This window comes from Nasonia vitripennis, chromosome 1 (assembly GCF_009193385.2).
Source record: "Nasonia vitripennis strain AsymCx chromosome 1, Nvit_psr_1.1, whole genome shotgun sequence".
Lineage (NCBI taxonomy): Eukaryota > Metazoa > Arthropoda > Insecta > Hymenoptera > Pteromalidae > Nasonia > Nasonia vitripennis.
The window spans coordinates 20,352,909-20,378,995 of record NC_045757.1 but is presented as its reverse complement, the minus strand read 5'-3'; the positions used below and the strand labels follow the sequence as shown (position 1 = coordinate 20,378,995).

Below are 26,087 nucleotides of genomic sequence, written 5' to 3'. Positions count from 1 at the left end.
TTCTTTTAGCTTGATAGAAATTTAATGTTCGAGTCAATTCGGTGGGAATCTTGCGAGCTCTTCTGAAAATTTTAATTGTTATTCCAACGCATCAACTGGTGACGTAAATTACGACAACAATACGTAAAAATCATCGTATAGCTTCTATCACCGCAAGTCTTTCTATAATTACCGATCCATCCTCGCGATGTTTCTAAACAATGCAACCTTTTCGAAATGTCAAGCTTATATACCAAAACTTCGCATGTATCGAACACCTGCAGCTATCCACGATCAACTATACGACGATCAATGCCTTCTCTGTGCGCGGTCCCGAGACACCCTGGCTGACTTTCTCGAGAAAACATACACACTCCAAGTATACTGCAGTCGCGCGCGGCAATTTCGCCTCCATCTAAGGAATTCTCCAGAATGTGAAATGAAGCAGTTGCGCAACGTTTTTTGTCCTGCGCGACGCGCACAACACACGGCGACCGATAAATTTAGATAAATTATCGTCAGGGGAGTCATTTGCCGCGAGTAGGCAAAATGAATTCATCGCGCGAGAGAGTTTCTTAGCTCACCGCTGGAGGCTTTCCGCAAGGCATCGATCACCCGATCATCCATTCGTCGTGGGGGTACACGGGAGCGTCATTACTCCCATGGAGTATAGTGTACCGCCGATGGACGAGTATATAGAAACGACGGCATTGATTGGATATAGGTGTATGTGTACGTACTACTGGGCATTAGTCGCCACTGTGCGAATTATCCGGGAGAATCTCAGGCATCATGAACGAGCGCCGGCGGGGAGTCGCGACGGACGCATACACGGCGTGAGAGGAATTATCGTGTATAGCGCGAGAATTTCAAAGGCACTTGGATTGTATTCGTGGGTGCCTATCTGTTCGAGATGTTGCGCAATGTCGCGACTTGCGGCTTATATGGCGGGTTGGAAAATGTTGAAGAGGTTTTCACAATGAAGGATACTTTTCTCGGGATTCCTGTACCTTGTACATTTTTCGTACAATCGAAAAATTCACTTTCTATAATTGCTTCTAATCAGTTTTCTCTCGTCGGCAATAGTATAAATTGAGTACATTTATTTGATAAAAATTGTCAGATGAATTACATAACAGTTTTAGAGTCTCTCTAGGAGAAAGTATACGAACTATTTGAAAAAATTTGCAAAACTTATTATATAGACGCTGTGCCATGAAGAGATGGCATATGCGAGAAATGAAAAAAAGTATCGTCTGGACAACGTGATTTGTTCCGCGTCGGCGCGAAACGATGCATCAAACAAAAGGTTCTAACTTCGCGCGCATAAACGTTTCTTTTTTCTTTTCGTCCACCCTCTCTCTTGTGTTGGTACGCGCGGTTCCGTACTTTTATGACGGAAGCGCGCCTCGTATGCGACCTTTGACCGGCCACAAACTTGGCAGCAGCAGCGACACTCAGTTCTGCAACTGAGCGATGTGCCGTCTCCTACACGAACCTGCGCTGCAAGAAAAAAAAAGAAAGACACGAGGAATGAAAAGGAAAGAGGACTTGCACTCGCGCGCGGGAGAAGAGATGACCGAGAGAGAAAGAGGCAAAGTGGAGAATGAGAAAATAGAGGAGAAATGAAAATGATAAACGGAGAGTCTGTTAAAGAGACAGTGGGAAAAAAGCGAGAGTGCAGTATTATAAAAAGGTTCGAGTTTATCATGCAGCAAACACATTGGTCTTTGATTAAATAGAGATTAAATAGAAAATAAGTATCATCGGGTGGCTGAAAGAAAAATCAAGATTATGATTTTTACGAGGCTGCGCTGTTGTCTTAATAATTGATGCCTGCATCGTTTTAGTTATGCTGACTATATAAACGTTAATAATGTTAAAGGATGAAAGCGATATTTTTGTTCGGCGGAAATTATTGATAAAAATTCATTAATATATTTTGTTTTCATTACTTGTATTAATAATAACTGTTTTTTGTAAATCATAATTTGTTTAATACTTAGTAAATTCTGTTTAATAAAACTTATTGATATTCACATATATTACGATGCTCAAAAAAAGTTTTGTCGTGTAACACCCCGTACAAGCTCAACAAAAAATTTATAAATATTAAATACTAAATTATATGAAACAACATTTTAGATTATACAAAAACATCTTAGGCTCCCCCACTCCAAATACGAAGCTACGCGCTACAGCTGACAGCTGAACTCAAAGCAGCAGTACAACAGCAGCGCCACAAGCCAGCCAGCGGCAACAGCAACAAGCAGCAAGAAAGCGGGGAGAGCGCGCAACACGCGCTTATATCTATATAGCCCGAGCGGCGAGCGCAGCGGCGCAATTATAATGAGAGTAGGTAGGAGTAGAGAGCAAGCGGTGGCGCGGCGCGCGCATTATATTATAAGTGTGTAAATGATTTTTGTATATAGGTGTGAATAAGTGTGTGCAAGTATGAATGTGAGAGTTTTTCCGGCGGCTCGATCCGCACTATCTCCGTGGCCTATAAAAGGACCCGCACAACCCGTACTAGCTCACTAGCCGAAGCGCAACTTAAGCGCCTAGTCCCTGCTCTTGAGCAACTTATGCCTTGAGCAGGTAATAGACTGTTCAGCAAGAACAACGGTGTGCCACTGGTAGTTTTGGCGAGTCGCGACTCGTAAAATTGGTCGCTTACGCGGGACACCAGCAAAAACGACCGAACTGATTCTTTAAAACTGCTGAACTCTACGGTAATCTTGGCTAGTCTTCGTATAATGACGGATTACTGGTGCGAGTTCAGTTAAAATGGCTGTTTTTTTTCAGTGTACTGGTCATTCAAAGGTACAGGGTACTTAGTTCACGAAATATCCACTTGGTGGTTACTGGTTTACATCAGTCGCAAGTGAAGTAGCGAACTGAAAGCTTCGTAAATGTCTCGTCACTTTGGTATTCCTTTCTACAAACAAAAATCTTTTGCCTGTTACTAAATATTTCCGTAGAAGGGAACAGTTGATGACTCTATGACGAATTATTTGTGTACCCGACATCAATTGGGCCGATAATACAACTCAAACAGATTCTTACTTGCATCTTTACTGCATTCCAATTTTTATTCGCTATTTCAAGTGCAGTATTTGATCCAGTCATTGCCTTTTTGACAATAGCTTTACTCTCTAGAAGTAAACTTAACATTTTAATATAGTTTTCCTCAACCGCTAAAAACAGTGGAGCATTCGATTCTGGTGTTTTTCTGCTGATAATGACCACGCTTACCAGCCGCCCGCCCGCTGAACAATTTATAGCCAAATGTGCGATTTTTTTGCGTGGGTAAGAAAATTTTAAGATTAGTGAATTTTTTGACAATATTCGTCACAGTCGGCGAGATATTAGGCAAAATGGACCAAAGCCCGACTTGTGACGGTCACGCTAACCAAGCGAGATACGTTGAACAATGCGCAGACCACAGTGCGCATTCGCTCGCACCTAATCTCTCATCGTCGCTCTTACCTAAAAAAAACCGTTGCCAATTCATTGGCACGTAGCTTCCTCCAACTAAATTTATAGTTCCAATAGAGAAAATATTATTTAAATATACAATGTTAATGCTTTTTTAAATATTTTCAATCTAGATTATTTTGCTGAAGAAGCAATTAAAAAATAATACAAAATATTGTGGATCTGAATAAGTTGGAATTGAGTACAGGGCAACTACAAAAGAAAAGTTTTATTTATATTTCAATTGTATTATTAATATTTTACAATATGTCAATGTTTGTGATTAATATGTTGCATCAAATATCTCTTAGACGTAAATTTTCGATCACAAATGGTACAAACTGAACCACAAGTAGCAACGTGTCGTTTCATTGATCCTTATATATTTTTTACACTTTTCGCACCTCATCCTTTTAGAAGAGTGCACATCTTGCTCATGTTTATATAGATTATGCACTTGTTTACCACATGTTCTGCATGTTTGTTTCTCATTGTCATGAAACTTTATTTGACGACTCCAATTGCTTTTTTTTGCAAATACTTTTTTGCATTTATCACATGTGTACAATTGTTCAACTAATTCATGTACCTTTTTCATATGTTGAGTTAATTGAGTTTTATACTCAAACCGTTTGTTACAGTTTCTTTCAAGGCATGAGTGCAGTTTTCGTTTCAATGGAGTAATATTATAAACAATCGAATTATCTTTACCAACTTCTTTACGCTTATTATCTTTGCAATTACAAACCGGTGAATCATATTCAGCGTTCCAAAGATCGCTGCGGATGTTCACAGCTTCTGCAACAGAACGTTCTAAATTCAAAACAGCGTGGTACACACCACTTCGAATAAAAAATAAATCCCCTGGATATTATTGTACAACAATTTTGTATAATATGCCCCATTTTTTTAATAATGATGGGGTTATCATATAAAACTTGTGCTCGAGGGTTTGAGAACACACACATTTATTTTTAAATTTGGTCAAATGCTCAGCAAACATTTTCGTTAACTTTCCTCTGAAAGCTCTGTCAATTACTATCCACAATTTGGGTTCCCCGTCCAAGTGTACATGGAGACTGCATAAACTATCATCTTCGGTATGCAGTGCAGTGCAACTCTTTTTTAATCCAATGTACAGCATTGAAGTATTTATACCTGGAAGTAGTTCTCTTTCCTTTCGGCTTATAAGACTATTGAGAAAACTAAGATCTTGACATGCTTACCTCAAAAGAGAAGGTATAAGCACTACAGAAGGAAATTAGCGAAGGGAACATAATAGAAGACTCTACGATAAGATCTCTGCGAAAGACGTACGGTGACTCGCAGATTGCAGTGATACGGGTACAAGCTCAGATAGCAGCTAAGATTACTAAGCTTCAGAAGATCAGAATAGAATAAGTAGGATCTGGGTGGCTATCCACATAAACCAGCCGCTTAGGTGTCATAAATGCCTAGATTTTGGCCATATCGGCAGAAACTGCACAGTAACTGAAGATAGATGTAAGCTTTGCTTTAAATGTGGAAAAGATGGGCATAAAGCAAAGGAGTGTAAGAACCAACCCAACTGTGTACCCTGCAAAGAAGTCACAGGTAAACAGAGTGACCACGCAGCTGGTAGCTATGCATGCCCAATTTACCGAGCTGTAGAAAAAGCCACTGACAGACGAAGAAAATAAAAATAGTGCAGTTCAACATAAATCACTGCGCGACGGCACATGACCTACTGAGCCAGTATGTCCGTGAGATAGAGATCGACATAGCCATCGTCTGCGAACAATACAAAGACCAAGACAAACCATCGTGGGATAAGGACAGTACTGGTAAAGCGGCGATATGGGCATGCGGAGACGCCGCTTTCCAGGAAAAAATGACAAGACGTAATGAAGGAATCGTACGCTCTAAGGTTGCAGGCGTACACATTTACAGCTGCTATGCTTCTCCTAACGCGTCAATAGGACAATTCAGACAACTGTTGGACCAGCTAGTACAGGATGCTGTAAGAAGAAAACAAGTATTGATAGCAGGCAATTCCAACGGCTAGGTAGTAGAGTGGGGCAGCCAAAGTACAAACGAAAGAGGACGAGCGCTATTGGAAGCATTTGCCCTCCTTAACTTGATCTGAGTTAAGCGGGGATGCTCTTACACATTACGAAGAGAAGACGCAGGGTCCATCATAGATCTCACGTTTGTTAGCAGCTACCTGATTCGATTGGTAAGATCAAGGACGGTAATCGATCATTACACAAATAGTGACCATCAAGCGATAATAATGAAGATAGGAAAACCAAAACGGAGATAAAACGGGAGTACAAGAAAGAAAAAAGTCGGTTGGGAAACGAAGAATTTTGACAAGGAGACATTTCTGCTGGCTCCAGAAGAAATGCAGCCGTGCGGATCTCCGAATGATAAGGTCGAGAAGATGATAGGAAATATTATCCGAGCCTGCGACGCAACGAAACTGAGGAGAGCGTCCAATAATGGACGACCTCCAGTACACTAGTTCAATGAAGAAATAGACGCTCAGCGAGTGTCATCGAACTAGAAGACGGGAACAGCGGGCCAGGAAGAAATACCACAAGACTGGTAGAGGTCAAGAAGTAGTAGACGCGCGAAACAAAGAAATAAAGGAATAAATGATGCTTAACGGATACTCAAGAAAAAAATCCGAGAAAATAAACGGTGGTGCCCTAAAGACTTGCAGGATGAGATTAAGCTGGATCCCAGTGTGCGACCATACCAAGTAGTAATAAAGAAGATAAAGGGAGGTTATATTTCTCCTCATAAAAGCCTGGAATTACTAGAACGTCTTGTGACTATGCTATTTTTCCTTCAACCAGAAGTAACTGCTTTCCCTGAAGCGAACGCAAATGACGAAATCATTCCAACAACTACCACAGAAAAACTACTGGCTGCATGCAAAATGGTTGGGAACAACAAGGCTTAGTTGGCATAGCCAATATTGTATTGAAACAAGCTATACGCATTATTGGCGTAAGAACGAACCAAGTCATTGGAAAACCAGGTGGACTAGCGAAATATCAATATGGCTTCAGAAAAAAACGTTTCAATCTTGACACCACGCCGTAAGCTTAGTAGTTGACACCGATAGAACTGAGATAGAAGGGAAGAGATGGAAAAGAGGAACCAAAAACTACTGTGCTCTTGTTACACTGGATGTTAAAAAATGCGTTTAACTCAGCCAGCTGGGGCAAGATACACGAGGCACTACGGAAAAAAGAGGTACCCGCATATATAAGAAGGATTATGTCTGACTACCTGAAAATTAGAACCTTATTGTATGACACGAAGAACGGCACAAAAACCTATGAACCAGAGAGGTCCCACAAGGGTCAGTGCTTGGCCCATCATTGTGGAACATCATGTACGCTGGAGTACTCAGGCTAGGACTACCCGAAGGGGTAACATTTGTAGGATTTTCAGATAACATTGCAGTAGTGGTGTGGCAAAGCAAAAGGAAGAGGTGACGGAAATCGCTAACGAGACAGTAGGTATAATCTACGATTAGCTAAAGCAGACTGGACTTGCGCTTGCTAGCCATAAGACGGAGGCTATTTTTATATCTAGTAGGGAGAAAATAAAGACAATAACACTGACAATGGGCAGACACGAAATGGACTCCCAGCCGACCATTAAGTACCTGGAAATCACTATGGACGCCACACTAACGTTTAAGCAGCATCTCGAGAGGGTGAGCAATAAGGTTACAAAAGTCAGTGCTGCACTATCGCGACTAATGTCAAATGTGAGCGGACCAATGCAGGGTCAAAGGTTACTCCTAGCCAGTGCAACTACATCAATTATATTATAAGGTGCCCCAATATGGGCGGACGCCATATTGGTAAAGTCCTACGCACAAAAGTTGTCATCAGTTTATAGGAGAAGTGCATTGCGGGTCACTTTTGCTTACCGAACAGAATTAGAAAATGCAGTGTGTGTTGTCTCAAATATGCCGCCTATGGACCTTCTAGCAACAGAAAGAAAGAATATATACAAAAAGAGCCGGCATTGTGACAATAAACAAAAGAAAGTTTGGAAAACCGCGAAGGAACAAACCCTAGCTAAATGGTAAAGACGATGGGACTCCAGTGAAAAGGAGCATTGAACGTTGACATTTTCATACATCCCCCATTCACCAAGGTGATTGGGGATTCAGGATCAAACTCGTCTTTATTATTCTGCATCGTCCAGCCGTCTGATAACTGCAGTATCTTCTAGTCGTCTACTTCGTGCAGCATCGACCGGTAATTCTCTGGACAGACTCAACCCCGACACCTACGTTCCTCTTCATCGGTCTAAGAAGTGTTTTGTATTTACAACTAAGTGGCCTTAGTCCAGCAACAGTTTTACTCGGCTGTTTTGCCCTATCTTTCCCTTCTTTTCTCTACGTCATTTCTAACCTTCCTGAAAATAGAGAAAAACGTAGTTGTTTACAGCGTACCAACAATTCCATGACGTCAACATAGCTGTCATCATTGACTCAAGTGTCTGAAGGTAACACTCGAGTTTTTCTCGCTCCATTTGGTATCGCGAATAGTCACAGAAGACATGCTCTACATCTTCGTGAGCACCCAAGCAGACTACGCAGTTTAGACGGTCTATTTTAAATCTATTTAGGTATGCCTGAAAGCATCCGTGCCCTGTCGAAAACTGTGTGAGGTCATAATTGACTCCCCATGTCCTCTTTGTATCCAGCCCTCTATTCTTGGTATAAGGCGATGCGTCAATCGCTTCTTATTATTTAAATCCCATCTTTTTTTTCATTGTCTGCTTTCATGCAAAGTCCCAGATTTCATTCTGCGTGTTGTCGCTAATCCGTCACTCCGCCTTGAATGTGTCCTTTCTCTCCATTACTAAAAGGTTAATAAGCGGCATGCTACTATGATGCAGACCACCTCGTCCGATACCATACAGTAAGCCGACGCGACTTTTTATGCCCTTCTCTTATACACTGTCGATATCTTTTGTGCATAACTTTTTACCAACGTGGCATCGGCCCATATTAGGGGACCCTGCACAAAATAATCGATGTGATTACACATGCTAGAAGTAACCTTTGTTTTTACGTTAGTCCTCCTACATTTAGCATCAACCTCGATAAAGTAGCGTCAACCTTTGCTGCTTCATCACTTACTACTTCAAGATGTTGTTTAAACGTTAGTTTCGCATCAATGGTGAGTCCCAGGTACATGGTCGGTTGAGATACAATCTCATATTCGCCCTCCATCAGTGTTTTTTTTTTTTTCAAGTGGTATTTAGAACTCGAAAGTTCATCGCCTCATCTACGCAAGCCTTCCACGCTGCCCTATCTTGTGTCAACCCCACCCAAGATGCACCTCTCCGATCAATACCAACCCGTCCTATTTCTACTAGATCCGCTTTTACGTTGTCCTCCCATCTACGTCTAGGTCTACCTAGAGGTCGCGCTACCATCGGCCTGCCCTTCATGACACGCGCTGCCGTACGGTCGTCTCCCATTCTCGCTACGTGCCCTGCCCATCCCAATCTGCGCGATTTTATTATTCTGTTAATATTTGGTGACGCGTACAGATTGTGTAACTCCTCCATCAGTGTTATCGTTGCAAATTGTGCCCGCATTTAAAAAAAGCGTAGTCGATTAGGATAAAAAAACACTGTCGTCAATTTTTTTTCACAGAAATTCACGCATGTTTACATCTGTTCCTAACCAACCTAACCATCAAAACAGCAGGTTATTCATTAGATAGGTCGCTCGCGCAATTTTCAAGAAAACGATTTTTACATTTTAGCTCTTTAGTTGAAAATCGCTTGATGGAATCGTTTAAAATTTTAACAGTAGATAGCTTTTTTATAGTGAATTACCAAATAAAATTTTGAAGCATTTGACTACATTGTTTTAGAGATATAAGAAATCAAAAAATTTTCAAAAAAAAATTGAAACCTTGATATCTTACGAACCATAGGGGTTTGAAAGCTGTGCAATAAATTTAGCCAAAGCACATAAAATATCTGTTTTTTCCCGAAATCTCAAGTGCAATAAGGCCTTTTTGCGTCCGTAATCGAGGCACAAAAAACTCATCTTTTTCAGTTTTCGATTTATTACCGAAGAAAAACTTAGTAAAAGGAAAAAATAAGTTAATGGGGTATAGTTTGACACGTGACCCATTGACATCATTTTTTTCGCAAGATTATAACGTTTAGTTTCAGAGATATGAATTTAAAAAAAAATCGACTTTTTCATTTTATCTGCCGAACAAAGCGGTCAATCCCGAATACCAAACGAGGAAAAGTAGGTAATTTTATTCTCTTTCAAATGCACTATAGCTGAATTGTTTGTAACAATGGGATAATTGAAAAGAAACGCAAAATAGTGTTTTTCAAAAATCAAAAAATGGCCATAAAAAATATAGTTAAGAAATTAAAAAATAACTGTTTTTCCCGTATTCAGAATCCAAAAATATATTTGCATTCAAATTTTATTGATATTGACAAAGTAGTTCCATAAATATTGCGGTATACACACACACACACACATCCATACGGACATTTTCCAAAAACACTTGATTTGAACTTCTAACACACTAAAAAATATTTTCTAGAAGTTTTGAAGAAACTCAAAATTTTACTATTACTAGACTTGGCGCAGTGCGCTGCGCGCACTGTAGTAGACTATAATTTCATTAACTTACAAAATGGAATATAAATACTTGATTGATATTTTTAATATTTGTTTTCTATCACGGAAATATATCAAACTTTACAATATATGATTCATTTCGCGCTCATATAAATTTCAAAATTGCCGCGGTTTCGTCGCCAACTTCCTTTTAAAATTTTAAGATTATGTCTCGAGAATAGAATAGTCTCGAGAGTAAAATGTCTCTAGAATATTATAAATACACAAATTATAATTTGATATATTATAGTATTATATTACATTTTTAATATTAGAATCAATTTTAGAAATCAAAAACAAATAAAAAAATTCTAACGATACTTTTGACGCATGCGCACTACATGAGCCAATCATATTGACGCATTCTTGGCTTCACTTCATCCGGTCATGACTTTTTTATATAGGGACAAAGCTTCCTCTAGGAGGAAGCAAAAAGAATAAATACATGCATCTATATAAGCGCGCGAGTGTGTGTGCATGCGCGTGGAAAAATACCTATCTATACAAATCTGAATTAAAATTTGGATGTTATGAATTTTTTTTTTTAAATCAGCTATAAATATTAAAGCGTGAATGATTTTCTTTTCTTACGGTGTTATCAATGATTTTTGCACGGTCTCTTAATTCTCTGTTCTTGCTGCGGTTCTGCTGTGTTATCAAATTTTTTTTTTACCGACATTCGTCTATATTTTTCAACGGAGTACTTATTTTTGCAATATCCTTCATCATGCCCCTCTAGATTAATGCAATGAAGTGTTATGTAATTCTCTAACTCTATCAAGGTTTCCTCGGAAAGAAATGTTTGCCAGCTGTCTTTAAGCTTTCTCAAGTCTTTTATCTGTTCTGCATCGGCGCAGTCCAGAACGTGGCAAAAAATTTTGTTAATTTGATGAAAGTAGAAGGCGTGATAAGGACCGGCTGCATTTTTAAAAATTGAATCTATTACATAGAGCATTGATAGTTTGAGAGATTTGTTTACTTTTATCACGTAATCGTTTAATAAATGTATGATGCCTGACGCGCTAGCTTGATCTTTTATGGCCAGACTTGTGAGTTCTGAGATGCTAGACTTGGACGCAGATTGTAAGGTCCTTAGCTTGAATTCAAAAATATCCATTTCTTTAGATCGATAGAATTATTTTCAGGTGCAAAGCTAATATATTTTATTTTTGTATTTATGGTATATATTTACTACGAAACTCAAGCTGAAATCAAGTATAGAAACTTGTAAATAAAACGAACTTAGAGAGTACGCGAACAAATATGCCGTAGGTTGACACTCAGAAAGAGATCTCTGAGGTGTACTTCCCGTGGCGGTCAAGTCGAAACTGCTACTGTCTCCTGAGTCTTGTCATCAGGTAAGAGTTTTATTTTAGATAAGCGCCTCGAAGAGGGACGAAGGCCAACCTCCGAATTATGTAACAATGCCTCTATTCCGGATGTCGTGAGGGCTAGGAAACAACAAGTAGGTATAGGATGAGTATAATTTATTTTACTTTCAGAAAACGACGTCACTGAAGTGATCGGCAAAACTGGCGACAAAAAAAAATAGTGCACAAGTTTACAATTTTGACAACTAAAACTATGTTACAAATATCAGCGCAACCGCTCGAGTCGAGTGCTGGCGAAAGAGTGTCGGTCCCGACGATCGGCCCGCACGGCCGAGGCATCTTTTGGTGACAGCGCCCCCTGCGACGTTGCCACCCACCCGAGCAAGTGTTTTGACCCGCCCCTGCGGAACATAACTCCCTTCTGGGGGTCAGAGGGCAGCCTAGGGGATGCGTGGCTTCCCCTAGCTGTATGGCGTGGCGGCCACGGTGGCTCTTTGCACCCGTGCCGTAATGGTGACTCGAGCCCGTGGGAATCGCAAGACGCGTCCGACGCCGCTCGCGGCTCCCTCCAGCTGCCTGGACCCTAGGCAACTGGCGGCCACAAGCAGTCGCCGGAGGCATCGGTCGCGCGCTGCGAACTTCTGTGCCGTCAACCGTGCGCCCGACCCGCGCTTCCGCCACCCAGACGCTGGGACTCTTCTCGCTTACAGGAATTCTTATTAAATAGCCTTACAAATATACTGACACCATTACATCTACACATTCATCCATACATTTTCTCGTATAAGTCTCATATGCATACACCTTTCTTGAGCGAGCAGCTGCGCCCGCCACCGCACGCGCTTTCCCGCGTGTAATTTGTCGCTATGGTTCTTAAAATTTCCCGTCGGGCCTTCGGGCCGTCGAGGCGCTTTATATCGGACAATAAACTAAAGAAGCTTTCAAAATTTCCCCATCAGGCGTTCGGGTCGGCTAGACATTTTATATGGTACGGTAATAACGCACGGGTACCTAGGCAGTGAGGACTAGCGCTGGCCCTTTTAAGTACTTTATGCCCGCACCAATCCCCCGCCCCCTTAGCCTTGCCGTTGCGTCATCACCGCGTCCCATTGTTTATGCGTTCCCGATTATCCGTCATCTAACCTTCGCTACCTGAGTATATCCGCAACAGCCTCTCATTGGAGAAAATCTCAGACCATAGATGGCGCTGGAGAGAACACAAGATTAGCTCAAAGGTAAAAGGTACTTCTAAGTATGTTTGTGGCCAGGTATAGCGTCATTAAAAAGCAATTAGCTTAGCGTCTGGGTCTAGTACTTAATGACTGCATTGAAACAAGCGGGTAGGGGAGGTGTCGTTGTGTCATCACGCTGGGCTTTAAGAAGAACTCGATAAATATAATGCCCGCACGATAAGCGTACAATTCCCGAATGCCTTTGAATTGTTCTAAGAGCATAATTGAATCATTTTCTATAAAAATTAATCCAGTTTTTTAAGAAGCTCAGAAATACTTTTATAAATGAGATTTCGATGAGAAAATTGGGGCGGCTGTAGATAAACAACTTTAATTTAACACTAATTATATCTTTAAAAATAAAACCTACATTAATAAATTCAGAGCATCAGAGTGGCATACTGCTTAGGTCAATAAGTTATTTTATTAAAAATAATGCTCGATTGGATTTTTAATTTCTTACCCCTCAAAACGATGTTTCTATTTACGCAATAACATGTTATTTTTTAAATCAAATTTGTTTAATGAAAGTAAAATTAACTCTCATAAATACTACAGTCCAGTTCTGCTATGTGCTTACGGGTCTTCTCATACAATTTAAATATTCTGTGTTCATAATTTTACTTGAATTTTTTTTTACTAATCCCTTAGCATTATGAAGAAATAGAGCCCCGTATTTCTTGTTGATAGGTAAAATTTATTTTAAAAAATTCAGTTTGTGCATTGCAGTGACGAAGTTTCCAAGAAATAAGTCGATTTATAAATTCTTGTACAAATATACTGATTTAGACACTGTGTAAACCGTACACTAATAAACCCTACACGAAAAAACTCTACATAAATATTTTTTATCATTTAACACGTGGCCTTAATACATGTATATGACACGGTTTTCCATTGCGCATGTATTTATTTTCTAATGAACATTGCTCAAAATAGACACGTATTTCAGTGTGTCGATTATTATTACTTTTATCTCTAAACCTTTTGAGACAAATTAAACATTTATATCTTCATTATTATGCGCTAACATATGAGTAGTCAAATATTGTTTATGTTTTTTGTCTTTTAAGTAAATTTTACATTAATATAATCCACCATTTATGTGCACATTTATATGATCAACTAAAACAACGAACTATTACAAACAAATTTCTTAATCTAGTATGAGTGTGTAGGTTGGAGAGTATCAAGCTACTTTAAATAAGAACTCGGTGTTCGTTTTGCTTTATTCTTTATTCGTCGGACGTGTGACAGTGGGCTCGTCTCTCGACGTTGACAGATCGAGAGGCGAGGAAGGACTGCCGTCCGAGGTACATCTGCGAAACCAAAGTACCTCGGAAGGTATCGCGGAGAGTGGGAGGCTAATACGCGGTGCAGATGCAGAAAATACGCTCTGGGAAAATGCCGAATATCGCCGGACGTTTTATGACTTAATCCGACGGGCCGCTCGTCGACGTGCCGCGCGGCGTCGGTTGGGGCTTATCCGGGCCCTATCATAAAGTCCGGGCGACGGAACATTTTCCGAGCGCGTCTCGATTTCTGCTCGCCACAAGTGTTTACATGATTTTTTAATTTTGTTTACGTGATGAACTTTGATGAACAAAATTCATATTCATACATTTTTTGTTATAAGTGAAATTATGTATGTACATTTAAGTTTCCTATTTGAGTGAATTGTTTGTTACAAATATCCCAAACAAAATTTTGCTTTCTTCCTATGTTTTGTAATTGTGATTTTTAAAATTTGTATAAAAACATGTTGGAAATGTGTTTTGAAGTATTTTAAGGCGAAAATTGGTGTTTTTGGAAAATGTCTGTATGGATGCACGCGTTTGTGTCTGTGTATGTTAATTTGTGCGTATTTATAGGCTTGTACGTGAGCTTCTACTGAGGGGATTTTGAGCCACCAAGTTTTATTTTCTTTGTTTGTACATAGTATTGTATATAGTACTGTAACATAGTTGAAAAATAAATCGTTTTTACGTTTAAAAGATTTCATTTTATAGTGAGTTATTAGTTTTGAGAGTTTAGTTTTTTTCTGATACAAAAATTGAAAAAATTAACTAGAGATTGAATCATCAAGTTTATATTTTGAATTTAGTTAGCATTATACAGCATCATGATTACTGTTTTTGGGGCTGTTTTTATAACTATTTAGTTTCGAAGATATTAAGGTTCAAAAATTTTTATTTTTCGTCCTGTATACTCTGTTTAACTAAAAACTGCTTTATTTCTATTATAGCTTCTATAAAATAATTGTTTATTAACCTAGGCTTGTTTATTCTGTTTTTGTTTTTATGAATTTATGGAAGACAAGATTTTTTGTTTTACATGTGCATTTATTTTATCGCGATATTTCCTTTAACATCTACAAATTAATTATAGCTATGCGTGCGAGGGAGAGAGAGAGAGAGAGAGAGAGAGAGAGAGAGAGAGAATTATACAATTTTTTGCAAATTTAAATATTGCAATTTAGGTTTAAAAAAATTGATTTTTCTACTATAAATAATTTTTTATAAGTTGAAAAAAATTGTACAATAACGAAATAGTTTTATCATATCATCCGAATGGCTCGCGTTAACTCGTTTAGCATTAACAATTTATAAATATTATTATAATCATAAGAAAAATGTAAACATTTTTTGTAACCAAAATTAATTATATTTGCGCGGCTAATTTTGGCTTTACTCAGCGACAGGCGAAAGCGCAGTCCACTGATTTTCCTGCTACGTTAAGGGGTCAAGCCTGGGTTAAATCCTGCAAAAAAAAAGATATTCTTCTTACCAAAAAATTTTTGATTTGATGTAATTTGAAAAAAAAATTCTATTGAAAATATATAAAATATACACCATTTTTATCGAAAAAAACATCTATATACCTTGTAAAATCATTGACCAAAATTCATGACATTTCACTATATAAATAAGTGTTTTTAGTCACTTGTCATTTGTCATAATTTTATTTAAAGGTGTATCACGGATACACCTTTGAATAAAATTATAACAAATATATAATAAGCCACAACTAGAACTCTGATGCTACAACGCCGAACCGAATGGAAAAATGCCTCTGTGACACTATGCGCGCGCATGCTTCAGAGAGAACGCGCTGCGAACGAGGCAGTGCGCAGCACAAGAACTGGTGCCAAAACAGCACCGGGTCTGTGCTGCATCGGCTTCGCTCAGACCGCTCTCATTTGGCACGATTGTGTGCCCTAATGGCACGCGTATACGCTGTATCAACATAATTCAGCTTTCCTGATTCTGCACACGAGCGCCGGTGTCCCCCCGGCTCACTTTTTTTCCGTGTAAGTATAGGGAAGAGCCGCCGGAACTCACGACTCCGGCGGTGAGCGCGGGGGCTTTTCTGACTGAGAGTGTCCGTCTGTGGTCTCTGCCGTCTGTGAACTCTGTGAACTCTGCCGTCATCCCTGTGTCACGCTATAGAATCACGTTCAAAGGATGTGATAACATCTTTAAAAATTCGTTTATAATAAATATTTTGAATGTTATATTATTTACTTTTTTCCGCGATACAATAGCGCAAGTTTCGTTAAATTAATCATAAAGTATTTTTATACAACAGACAAATATTCAACTTACTATGTATAAAATTCAGACGAAACATATCTTCTTCTATTAGCTATAACAACTTCATTAGAAATTTAACAGCCATAAATTTATTCCACAGTCACACTTACACTCTTGTACCCACTGCGTCAACTTTAATGGCATAACTTTAACTGCAAATCGCGCTGTAAACTACAATCGACGCTCTGGAAGTTCAATACGACGGTAGCAAGCCACAGAAGTGCAACCTATCGTGCATATGAAATTACAAAAACGCCCAAAAAATTCCTGTTTCCCATCAAGCGGCAAACCGCAGCGTTAGCGCAGTTAGCGTTATGGTGTGCTGCTGCGAGCCGCGCATAAGCCATTGTAAATTGTATTGCACTGTTGTACATTTGCATGCGTATTGCGGATACATGCTGGATATGTATACGCCTTAACGTCTCCCGCAAACGCAAAATGTAATTGTCCTGAGCAGCAAGTGGAGTTACTGGAGAAACAATGAGAGGAGGAGAAGATGATGAAAACATCATGCGTGAGAAAAATTAGTCAACTGAAAAAAAACACAACAAAAGCGTTAACCTATACATTAGCACGCATCGATGTTCTAAAATCGTTAATCCAATCTTGGTGTTGTTGTGTTGTCTTTCAATGAATGTCAATGAATACTAAAGTACCTATACCACTACATTATGATGCGATCACTTCATTAAGCAAGTGAACTAGCATCAGTATAACGTTTACCAACTGCATGTATTAAACAGTGTCAAAGTGAATTCAGAGAAGTAACCGGTGCGGAGATCGTATTCGAAATTGCAGGCTGGTCTGTTTCGTGCGTGTGTCGAAAGATATTTTGTAATACGTGCTAGCTTATGCATGAGCTACAATAACTGCTGCTTCAAAGCTTATTGTCTATGCGACAGGTCATTTATTTTACGGTCGTTTATTTGTTTAGAATTTGTGATATTTGTAATCTTTAACAAGGCTGTAGGTTATTCAAAAATTATACAATAAAGCATTTATGTAATGTCTGAGAAACAAGCTTAATACACTGATTTGCTTTAGCTTTGTGAAATAATTCATTCTATAGACATAGGTACATGTTTGCGCAAATTTTTATAATATTATATACTTTTTTGAGATCAATTGATTTGAAAGTGCTGAAATAATTGTTAATGAAAATTACTAAATTGTTACAAAAAGTTCTCTTTTATCGGTTAGGAAAGAACGCATAGATCAGGACCCCTATCAAACGGATTACCATTGTCTAAAGAGCTCATTGACATTCACAGTGTGTGTGGCTACCTTCACATCATAATCGATGGCATAATACCAGCGAAGAAACGCTATTATGAGTTATCGCGCTATTGTTTTTGTCACACTACGATGAGGTCTGCTCGTACAAACATAGCGTATATGCTACAGAGGCTCTTAATGGACTTCTTGCAAACGATATGCATCGTTTCATCGTGAGCACATTGTTATTATCTTTGTATACACATTGCATTTTCACAAGGTACTCACAAAGTATATTTAGGACGCGATACTATTAAGCATAAACATACACGTCTATATGTATATATTAGTTTAATCTAGCTGTATACAAATATGAATTTCTACGACGGTTCAAAGTTGGCACAAAGTAATTTTCAGAGAGTTGTATTTTTTTAAATGTGCTATAAACTTAAGAGACGAACAGAGCACAACAAGAGCATTGGAAAGCGGGTGTAGTCACCGTGGCACTTACTACGCTTGCGACTATAACTCTCTCCTCTTTTCGTGCGCTTGTGACTCTTGCTTATATTTAGTCGGGCCGATCTTTCGATCCGGAGAGTCGCGCGCGCGGGGGTAAATGGAGCGGAGAAAGAGATGCGCCTGCGTTATTTTCGCGCGCGAGCGTTGGAGGAGTATCGAGAGCGTGCGCTACACGTATAGGGAATGAGAAAAGGTGGAGCGCGACGACGATATATAGAGAGCAAAAAGACGCCCCCGCGCGTATACAGGGGGCTATTGTATGTGCGTCGCGTTTCTTTCTCTTCGACGATTCGCATTTAGCTGAGGTCGAAGTCACTTCACTTGCCACGACGGCATAGGTAGGTGGAGAGAGAGAGAGAGAGAGAGAGAGAGAGAGAGAGAGAGAGAGAGAGAGAGAGAGAGAGAGAGAGAGAGGAATGAAATGGGAGGAAGCAAACGGGAAGCGATGCGTCACTGTCTTTCGGGCTCTGGTCAGAGTTCAACGTATCGGAGTGGAAATTCCGCAGGTCTAGTTGGATTATTTTCAAAATTTTCCCGCCACGCTGCCGTGAATTTTTTCGCTCTTGCATTCTTGCGGTTATTTATACCCTCGCGTTTTTTTCTTTACCATATGTTTGGAGGCTGTGATTCAAAGGCACAGGGTGAATTTCTGCATGCCTTATCTCGATCGCAGGAAAGAAAAGAGCTGATGCCCAAAACAAGAGTGAAAAGAAAATATACGGATAATCCCCGAGCTAAGTAATACCTGTCTGACGAACGAGCGAGTGTACCAATTACTGTCGTAAGTACGGCAGCCAAGGCAATCAGTCCCTCCATAAAGCTACAATGCTGTACCACTGTTGCTGCTGAGCGCATCGCTGCCACCGCGAACTGCTACTGTTAGGTGAACTCATCCGCAGCTGTCGTGTTTCTCTCCGGAACGTATACAGAGGGATCTCTCGTTCCTTCTTTGTTTCATCAATGATGCTCCTTTTTCACGACAGCATAAACTTTTTTCGAATTCCAGCTTCCAGGCCGCGCTATGAGTGTAAACAGTTTGTAGTTTACGCGAGATACTCTCGCATCGGAGAATAGAAACTGATATTGGACGAAAAGATGATATTACAGCTTTATTTATCCAAGCTGGCGCTTTTTGTTGCACCTGGTTTACGACGTTATCGGCGGAAAGAAATTTAAAGCAGCCAATAAAAAGGGCGCGAATCTTAGCTTCTGCGAATCCCGCAAATACCTGCGGTATTCGTCTCGCCTCGAAGTAATACACGCCGGACGCCGATAGTTAGTAGTACATAAAAGCTGCGCTTATAAAGCAATTGCAGTATCGAGCTATAGTCTACTCTCCCGGCCGTATATCCTCGCGTCGCGCGTTAAATCTGCAATTTGGTAAATAATCGAAAGCCACCATCACACTTCACTTTATAGCCGATATTTACATCCGGAGAATTGTGTTCTTTGTGGATCCTTATGTGGATACCTCTTACTCTCTCATAAACGATTCCAGAAACTCTCGCTTCCGCACACCCCTCGCTTTAAGAGACCCATTACGCCTTGTATAAATATTAGAGAGGGTATAATATACAGTAGGTGAAGAAACGTTTGAAAATAATAGCACCCCCCGTAATTTCTCTTTCTCGGTATAGGAAATCGCCGCGACGACTAAGTGTCAGCTGAGATTTGCTCGCGGCCTACGCTGCGTTCCTTCGACTTCCGTTCGACGGCGGGGAATTCTTTTTTCCGCGCTCGAGAGCGTTTACGTATGGAGAAATGCCGATTGCACTTAGTGCCGGGAGAACAGTGATACATGTATAGTCGAGAGAGGCGAGCTTTTTATTTCTGGCCTCGCGGAGATAGGATAATGATATTGTGGGATTGCTCGCGGGCCATAAATTATTGAGTCCCGTGACACACACACACACATACACACACACCCGAACACACGTACCGCATTTTTACTGGGACTGGGTCATGTCATACGGTGCTGGAATTTCACCTTTACTTTTTTGTGGCGTATGCGTATGAATAATGGTGAGATACCACTGCCGACGTCTTTAATGGGAGCTTGTAGTTTGCAGCTGTATTAAACGTGGAAGGAGATGTACAGTGTTATACGCGCGATCTGGAACACACAACTTTATTTGTAAACTGCTCAAAAATAACGAATTGAATAAAAATAATCACGCTCATAAGCGGTACGAGAATCCACTTCATCACGCGCAAGCACTTCTGCATACCTATACGCTGCGCAGGAATTAAACTTCCTTTACATTTCTTTAACCTTTTCTGTCCCACGCTGACTTTGAATACCGATTCTCCACCAGGCTCGCACAATATTACAAAACCTTTCCACATTTTTCCATTTACATACAGACAGAGGTAGCTCAACGTATATCAAAGCGTTCGCATCCATCCTCACCTCTGGCTCCATTATCGGCGCCGGCACGACCCTGCAATTACTCAGCAGAGTAGCAACAGCAGCAGCGCATCGGGCATAGAGCGCGCAACATCTCAATACGTCGATTCTTATTATTTGATTAATGTAACGAACGCGTGATTTACGATCCGCGAGCTACGCTTGAGCGCGAGAGAAGAGAGCGAACGACCGGCCACTCTCCGTTTCGTGGATCAAGCATCTATCGCCATCGATCATTCTCTCTCTCTCTTTCTCTCTTGCTTTCGTACAACTCTCTCTCTCTCTCTCTCTCGAGAGAGAGAGAGAGAGAGAGAGAGAATCTGCCTCCGCGATCGGTACCATAAATCCTCGCGAGAGAGAGAGAGAGAAAGAGAGACTCACATCTTCAGACGGCAAGCGACTCGCAAGTGGTCGCCGTCGCGGCTTTTCTTAATTGCGTGTAATTAAAAGGATGCCCGACCGGGTCGTGCGGACGATTGAGAAGCAGTTGATGTAAGAAGCTGCATCGTGGTTTTTTTGTTTTACTGTGTCTTACTACAATTTGCTTTCGCGCGTTCGATTGTTTTCAGCGGGCAAGGGTAAAATATTCTTTACGAGGAATACATCCATCCCCTCCATCGTAACGATCCGATTAAATCTGGCGATACTTTTCTGCAAATCAACTCATCAAGAGCATATTAAACAATTTTTAATGCTCGAAGTATGCAGGTGCCAGACAAATTTATAACATATAAAATTCCCGCGCCGCTGCACAGAAGCTTTCATTATCTCGCGTTCGCTTTATTTATAAACATTACAGACTCATCGCTATTACTCACTGTCCGTGCCAAGCTCGCATAAACCGTCGAATAAATAAAAATCAAAGTACGCATAATTGACCGTCTGAGAATTCAGCGTATAAACGATCGCCGCTAGTTGATAAAGCATTTTTATTGAGCCCGATGAGCCAGATAATCCATGTTGCCGCGCAAGTGTCGAGAATAGAATGCCACTAGCGCAGTCTTTGTGCCAGGAAAAAATCGTGGACGCCTACGCGATCAATTTGTTTGCTGCCGCACTGACGGCTGCGAGAGCTACCACGAGAGAGAGCCAATTTAACCGACAGTCTGGCGAGACATTAAAATTCAATCGCCAGACTTTCTATATACCTGCATTAAATAACTGTCGCTCACTGCCAATTAAAATTATTGTTGCAGCGAATACTTATTGCCAAACGCACCGACAAATCATCGCGTTTTTATTCAAATGTGATTCCGATTTGAAAAGATTTATTTACTTAAATCGATACTATGTTTTTTCAGGGTTTCGAGTCGCATCAGTCATCTCGACTTCTCGAGTCAATCGTGCGCGTCTTCATTCTTCGCTCAGCGGAATGGAAGTCGGTCGAACCGTCGCCGAATCGAGACACTAGACGAGAATGAGAGTCTTGAACTGGCGCCAATTCCCCGAAAGAATCCGTGGAACGAAAGATCGAGTCTCGTTACACTCCCACCCACCCTTGGAATAACTCCCACAACGACGTTCCGATGTTCCGAATCAGAGAAGATGGAAATCTTTTATCGTCCCTCTTATATTGAGCCGTTTGCTCTTATTTTCGCGACACTTTCCACTGCTTGCATGAAATATTTTTTTAGCATTTCTATGCATCGATAAGAAATCGAATTGAAAACCCCTGCCAACTTCATTAACAGTATGATTTCCCCAAGAGATCTGATGATTAGAAGAATCATTTTTCTTTAATAAAATGATTCACGCGATGAAATTAAAAAACATACTTTACTTTAGTTAAACCGCTTCAAATAAATACATACATACAGACAGACATACATTTTTCAAAAACCACTTTTCCTGACTCAAGAACCTCGAAATCATCGAAATCTTTTAAAATCTTTAATATTGAAATTTTCACTATTTCAAAGCTTTCTCTATTGAAGAAAGCAACAATCGGACCAGAATTCACACTGTATGCGCAGAATAAAAACGGGAGCGCAAAGAGACACGAAAGAAGGCAGAACAGAATCCGATAAGTGATCGAGGTAAAGGGTAGCAAGCGCCTAGCAGCGAAAAAAGATCGTTATCGGCCATCCAGCCGGTGTACGCCGTATGACATCGGTAGCAACGGTGGATTCGAGGTATAACGCACGGTTAACTGGCTTCCGTTGCAGCTGTCTCCTACGTACGTGCACAGAGTACGCGTCTTCTCTGGATAGGTAAGTACATAAACGAGAGAGAGAGATCGGCGTATATTTTCTCAGCGCGGAAGCTTCCCACCGCGACGGATCGGCCGGCGATAAGGGACCAGGCGACACCGTTACGTCGCGAAATTCAATAAGTAGTGGTCGTTGCTTGCTTGCGTTGTTTCTCGAGGACGTGTGCTTGATGCCTCGTGATTAGAGTTGAGGAATTCCTGATAAATCGGCTTATTAGTTGTTAAATAGATCTAAAATTGCAAAAATCGAATAAATCACAACACAAACGCTCGGTACAGCTCAATCCCAGAAACGAATAACTCAATTTAGCACGTTTCCTCCTCGCACGTCCAGCTGGGCCATAGTATACGCAGTTACACATTCTCGACAGCTTAGGATCTTCACCCCCATAACTTATATTGAACTCTCGCCACCGCATCCATTCTCTCTTCATATACAATACACAAGTAACACGCCATATCTCATACGAAGTTCAATACACGCTGGCGCATTCCCGCTGCAGCCTCGCCTCCTGGACTTCCGGCACTTCCGCGCTACACCTCCCGCACATCAGAGACAGAGACGGAGGGCAAGCAAGTGAGCGAGCGTTTGGCCATCTCGCGAATCATGCATGCCCCTATCTTCACGGCGGATCGGCACGAAGATATCCGGGTAGCTATAGTAGTCTCCGGAGGCATGTGGCGCGATAACGGTCGGTGCCGAGGTGCGGGTGTGTAATGCAGAAAGAGAGAGAGAGAGAGAGAGAGAGAGAGAGAGAGAGAGAGAGAGAGAGAGAGAGAGAGAGAGAGAGAGAGGAGAACTACTCGTGCTGCTGCTTCGAGATTAATCGTACAACGTGCGAAATGCTGGATGGACGCGATGGACAGCTCCCGTTTTGAGACCGATATGAAAGAGGTTCCTGAAGTGCCTTTTTGCGGTGGATTGAATGATTTTGGATTCTCGTTTTGCTTTCTCAAGGAGGAAGCTTTGTAACAACGCAAATCGTATTTAAAATATTTCCATGTTTATGAGGTTCCTACGTTCAAAAAACAAAGGTTTTAAATAATGTATGTCTGTGCGTACGTATCAACGCACCGCAGTAGTTCTATCTCTGACCGCTAGCTAGACACATTGCCAATCAAGCATTGCATGTCGGAAACTCACAATACAATACATTTCACGAGACTACTTAAATAGAGCAAAATCAAATTTTTATTGGTTTGGATTACTTTTTTCTCAATTTTATTTTTGCTCTCATTTGAAAACAATCATACCTGGAGAGCTGAAATTTTGTATCTTAATTTGTATTGGCATGTTGAAACAATACATTGAGTTAAATTCATTCTAACTGATGAATTCAACTTTCATCTATAGAGCTACCTGCATTTTTTAACGCCGAAGCCATATAATTCAAGGTGAAAAGCCGAACCAAGACAGTTAAGTAAAAACTGACATGGCAGTCTGTTTCTAAATAATTTAACAAGTCTTAAAACTTCAATATCATGGATTTACCATGATTATGAGAGATTTGGTGGTTGATGACAGTAACTGCGGCTCTAACAGTGTATTCTTGGGGTATTATAAAAATGCAGGGCAAAACAACGAAATAAGCATCAGTTGCCGTCGATGGTATCGGCAGTTCCTCAACTATCTATGTAGGACAGAATTGAATTTGACACAAATGAATCTTTTGATGTCTTCCCAATTGATTTTGCTTAAGAAAAACGTCAAAAAATTCAATAAGTTCTTAGACATTCGATACTCGATGTCTGACTTCAAAAATAGTTTTATTTTATTTCAGAATACTTTCAATACAGAAGAATTCAACAAATTAATCAACGAAATATAATATATTCAATTATATCAACGAAAATTTACTAAATTATTTAACATAAAAAATTCTACAGCATCCTTCGCCGACTCCCGACTCTAGATCCAGGATCCGATGAAGACTACTTCAGGAGAATATAACGTCCGCTTGCTCTCGGATCACGCCCGACCGATAGCCGAGAGTCACGCGCCGCTTCCACTCACACAGCTCTCTCACATACACACCACTCTCGCCGCTATCGTTATCTCGCTCTCGCGCGCGTTTATCCGGCGCTCGTGGAAATTATAATAAATTACGGGGTGAGATGCTGCTGCCGGTATACTCGCGCTGTTGGAATTTCGTTTCCGAAGCGTAATAAATATTATTAGCCTATAGCCGTGCGCTATATATACGCGCGTACAGCGTAAGGGGGGAAAGAGGCAAAAATTCTTAAAGTGTATTAATCGATACGCGGATGCGAGATACACATTGTGATTATTATTTTTGCGTCGAGGGAAACGCGCGACTTTTTTTCTTGTGCATCTGCGAGAAGGGGCTCGTATAATATACGCGGACGCGGAGAGATTAATGAGCGGCGCAAGGAACCTTACGAGTTAGCTGCTGTTTTTTTTAGGAAATAAGAGCGCGGGGATTAATCGATTAGAGTGCACGGGGCGTGTATACCTGCTTCGGAAATCTTTATATCGGGATCGGGGTATTTCTGGCAGAAAAGTCCGCTAATTAATGTCTGCAATTATACAGCTAGCTTGAAATCTTATAAGATTTTATAGCTGCGCGCTGGGGTCAGCCTGTTTATAAAACACTGAGCGATTCTTGCCGTGCCTATGGTTTAGATCCAATTTTAGAAATTCGCTATTGGTAGATTATGTACGCAGAGAGGCATTCGTTGCAAGCAAGCGCCTTACCTTATCGCGAGCGAAATTTAACCATTAACCTGATCGAATATAAACAAAACTTCTGCAAAAAAGTCACCAATTTGCTATACTGCACATTTTCAATAACATAATGCACCATCCCGGGCAAAATCAGCGCGTAATGCTAGGAAATACCGAAAAACGACGCCAGTAGGAGCCTTAAGTAGGAGCTTATAATATAGCCAACGTCGCTGCGGCATTGTAGAGGAGAAGAGACATAAGGAAGCGCGGCATTCGTCAGCGAGTCCACGTCCATAAGTTACTCATTGGCGCAGATGTTGCGCGGATTTATCGCTGAAAGAGAAAGAGCGCGCGTATATATACATGTGCACAAGTGTGCACCGAGAGGTAAGTAATGTCTTCAGTGCGTATGGTTAGGTTCGTTATGGATAATTATTCATTGGAGGTCCGATGGTTCTCGGTGTATAAGGCTCAGGCTGATTGAGTTGAAGTGTACAGGGTATACGATCGGAGCTTATTGTTTTTCTTCTCCGCTGCTTTTTGCTTGCTATATTATAGGTACCTTCGTAAAATGCCTACTGTGTATTGTCTCTCGATGAAAAACGCACCCGGATGCGATTGGTGGAACCCAATCGCAACTCAAACAAAACACCCCCGCGAAGTGAAGTTTATTTTCTCCAGCAACCGATGGCAAAAACGGTAATCATCAATAGACCAGAAAAAACAGGCATATCCGTCCGATGAAAGCCTGCACATAAAGTTC

General features: G+C 40.7%; 1 non-coding gene across 1 annotated transcript; it reads left to right on the top strand.

Annotated features, from left to right (window-relative positions):
• Window positions 1–2,901: 2,901 nt before the first annotated feature.
• On the top strand, window positions 2,902–3,018 carry LOC116417671. Its single transcript, XR_004227919.1, has one exon. It is a non-coding gene; the product is annotated as a U5 spliceosomal RNA (small nuclear RNA).
• The last annotated feature ends 23,069 nt before the right edge of the window (window positions 3,019–26,087 follow it).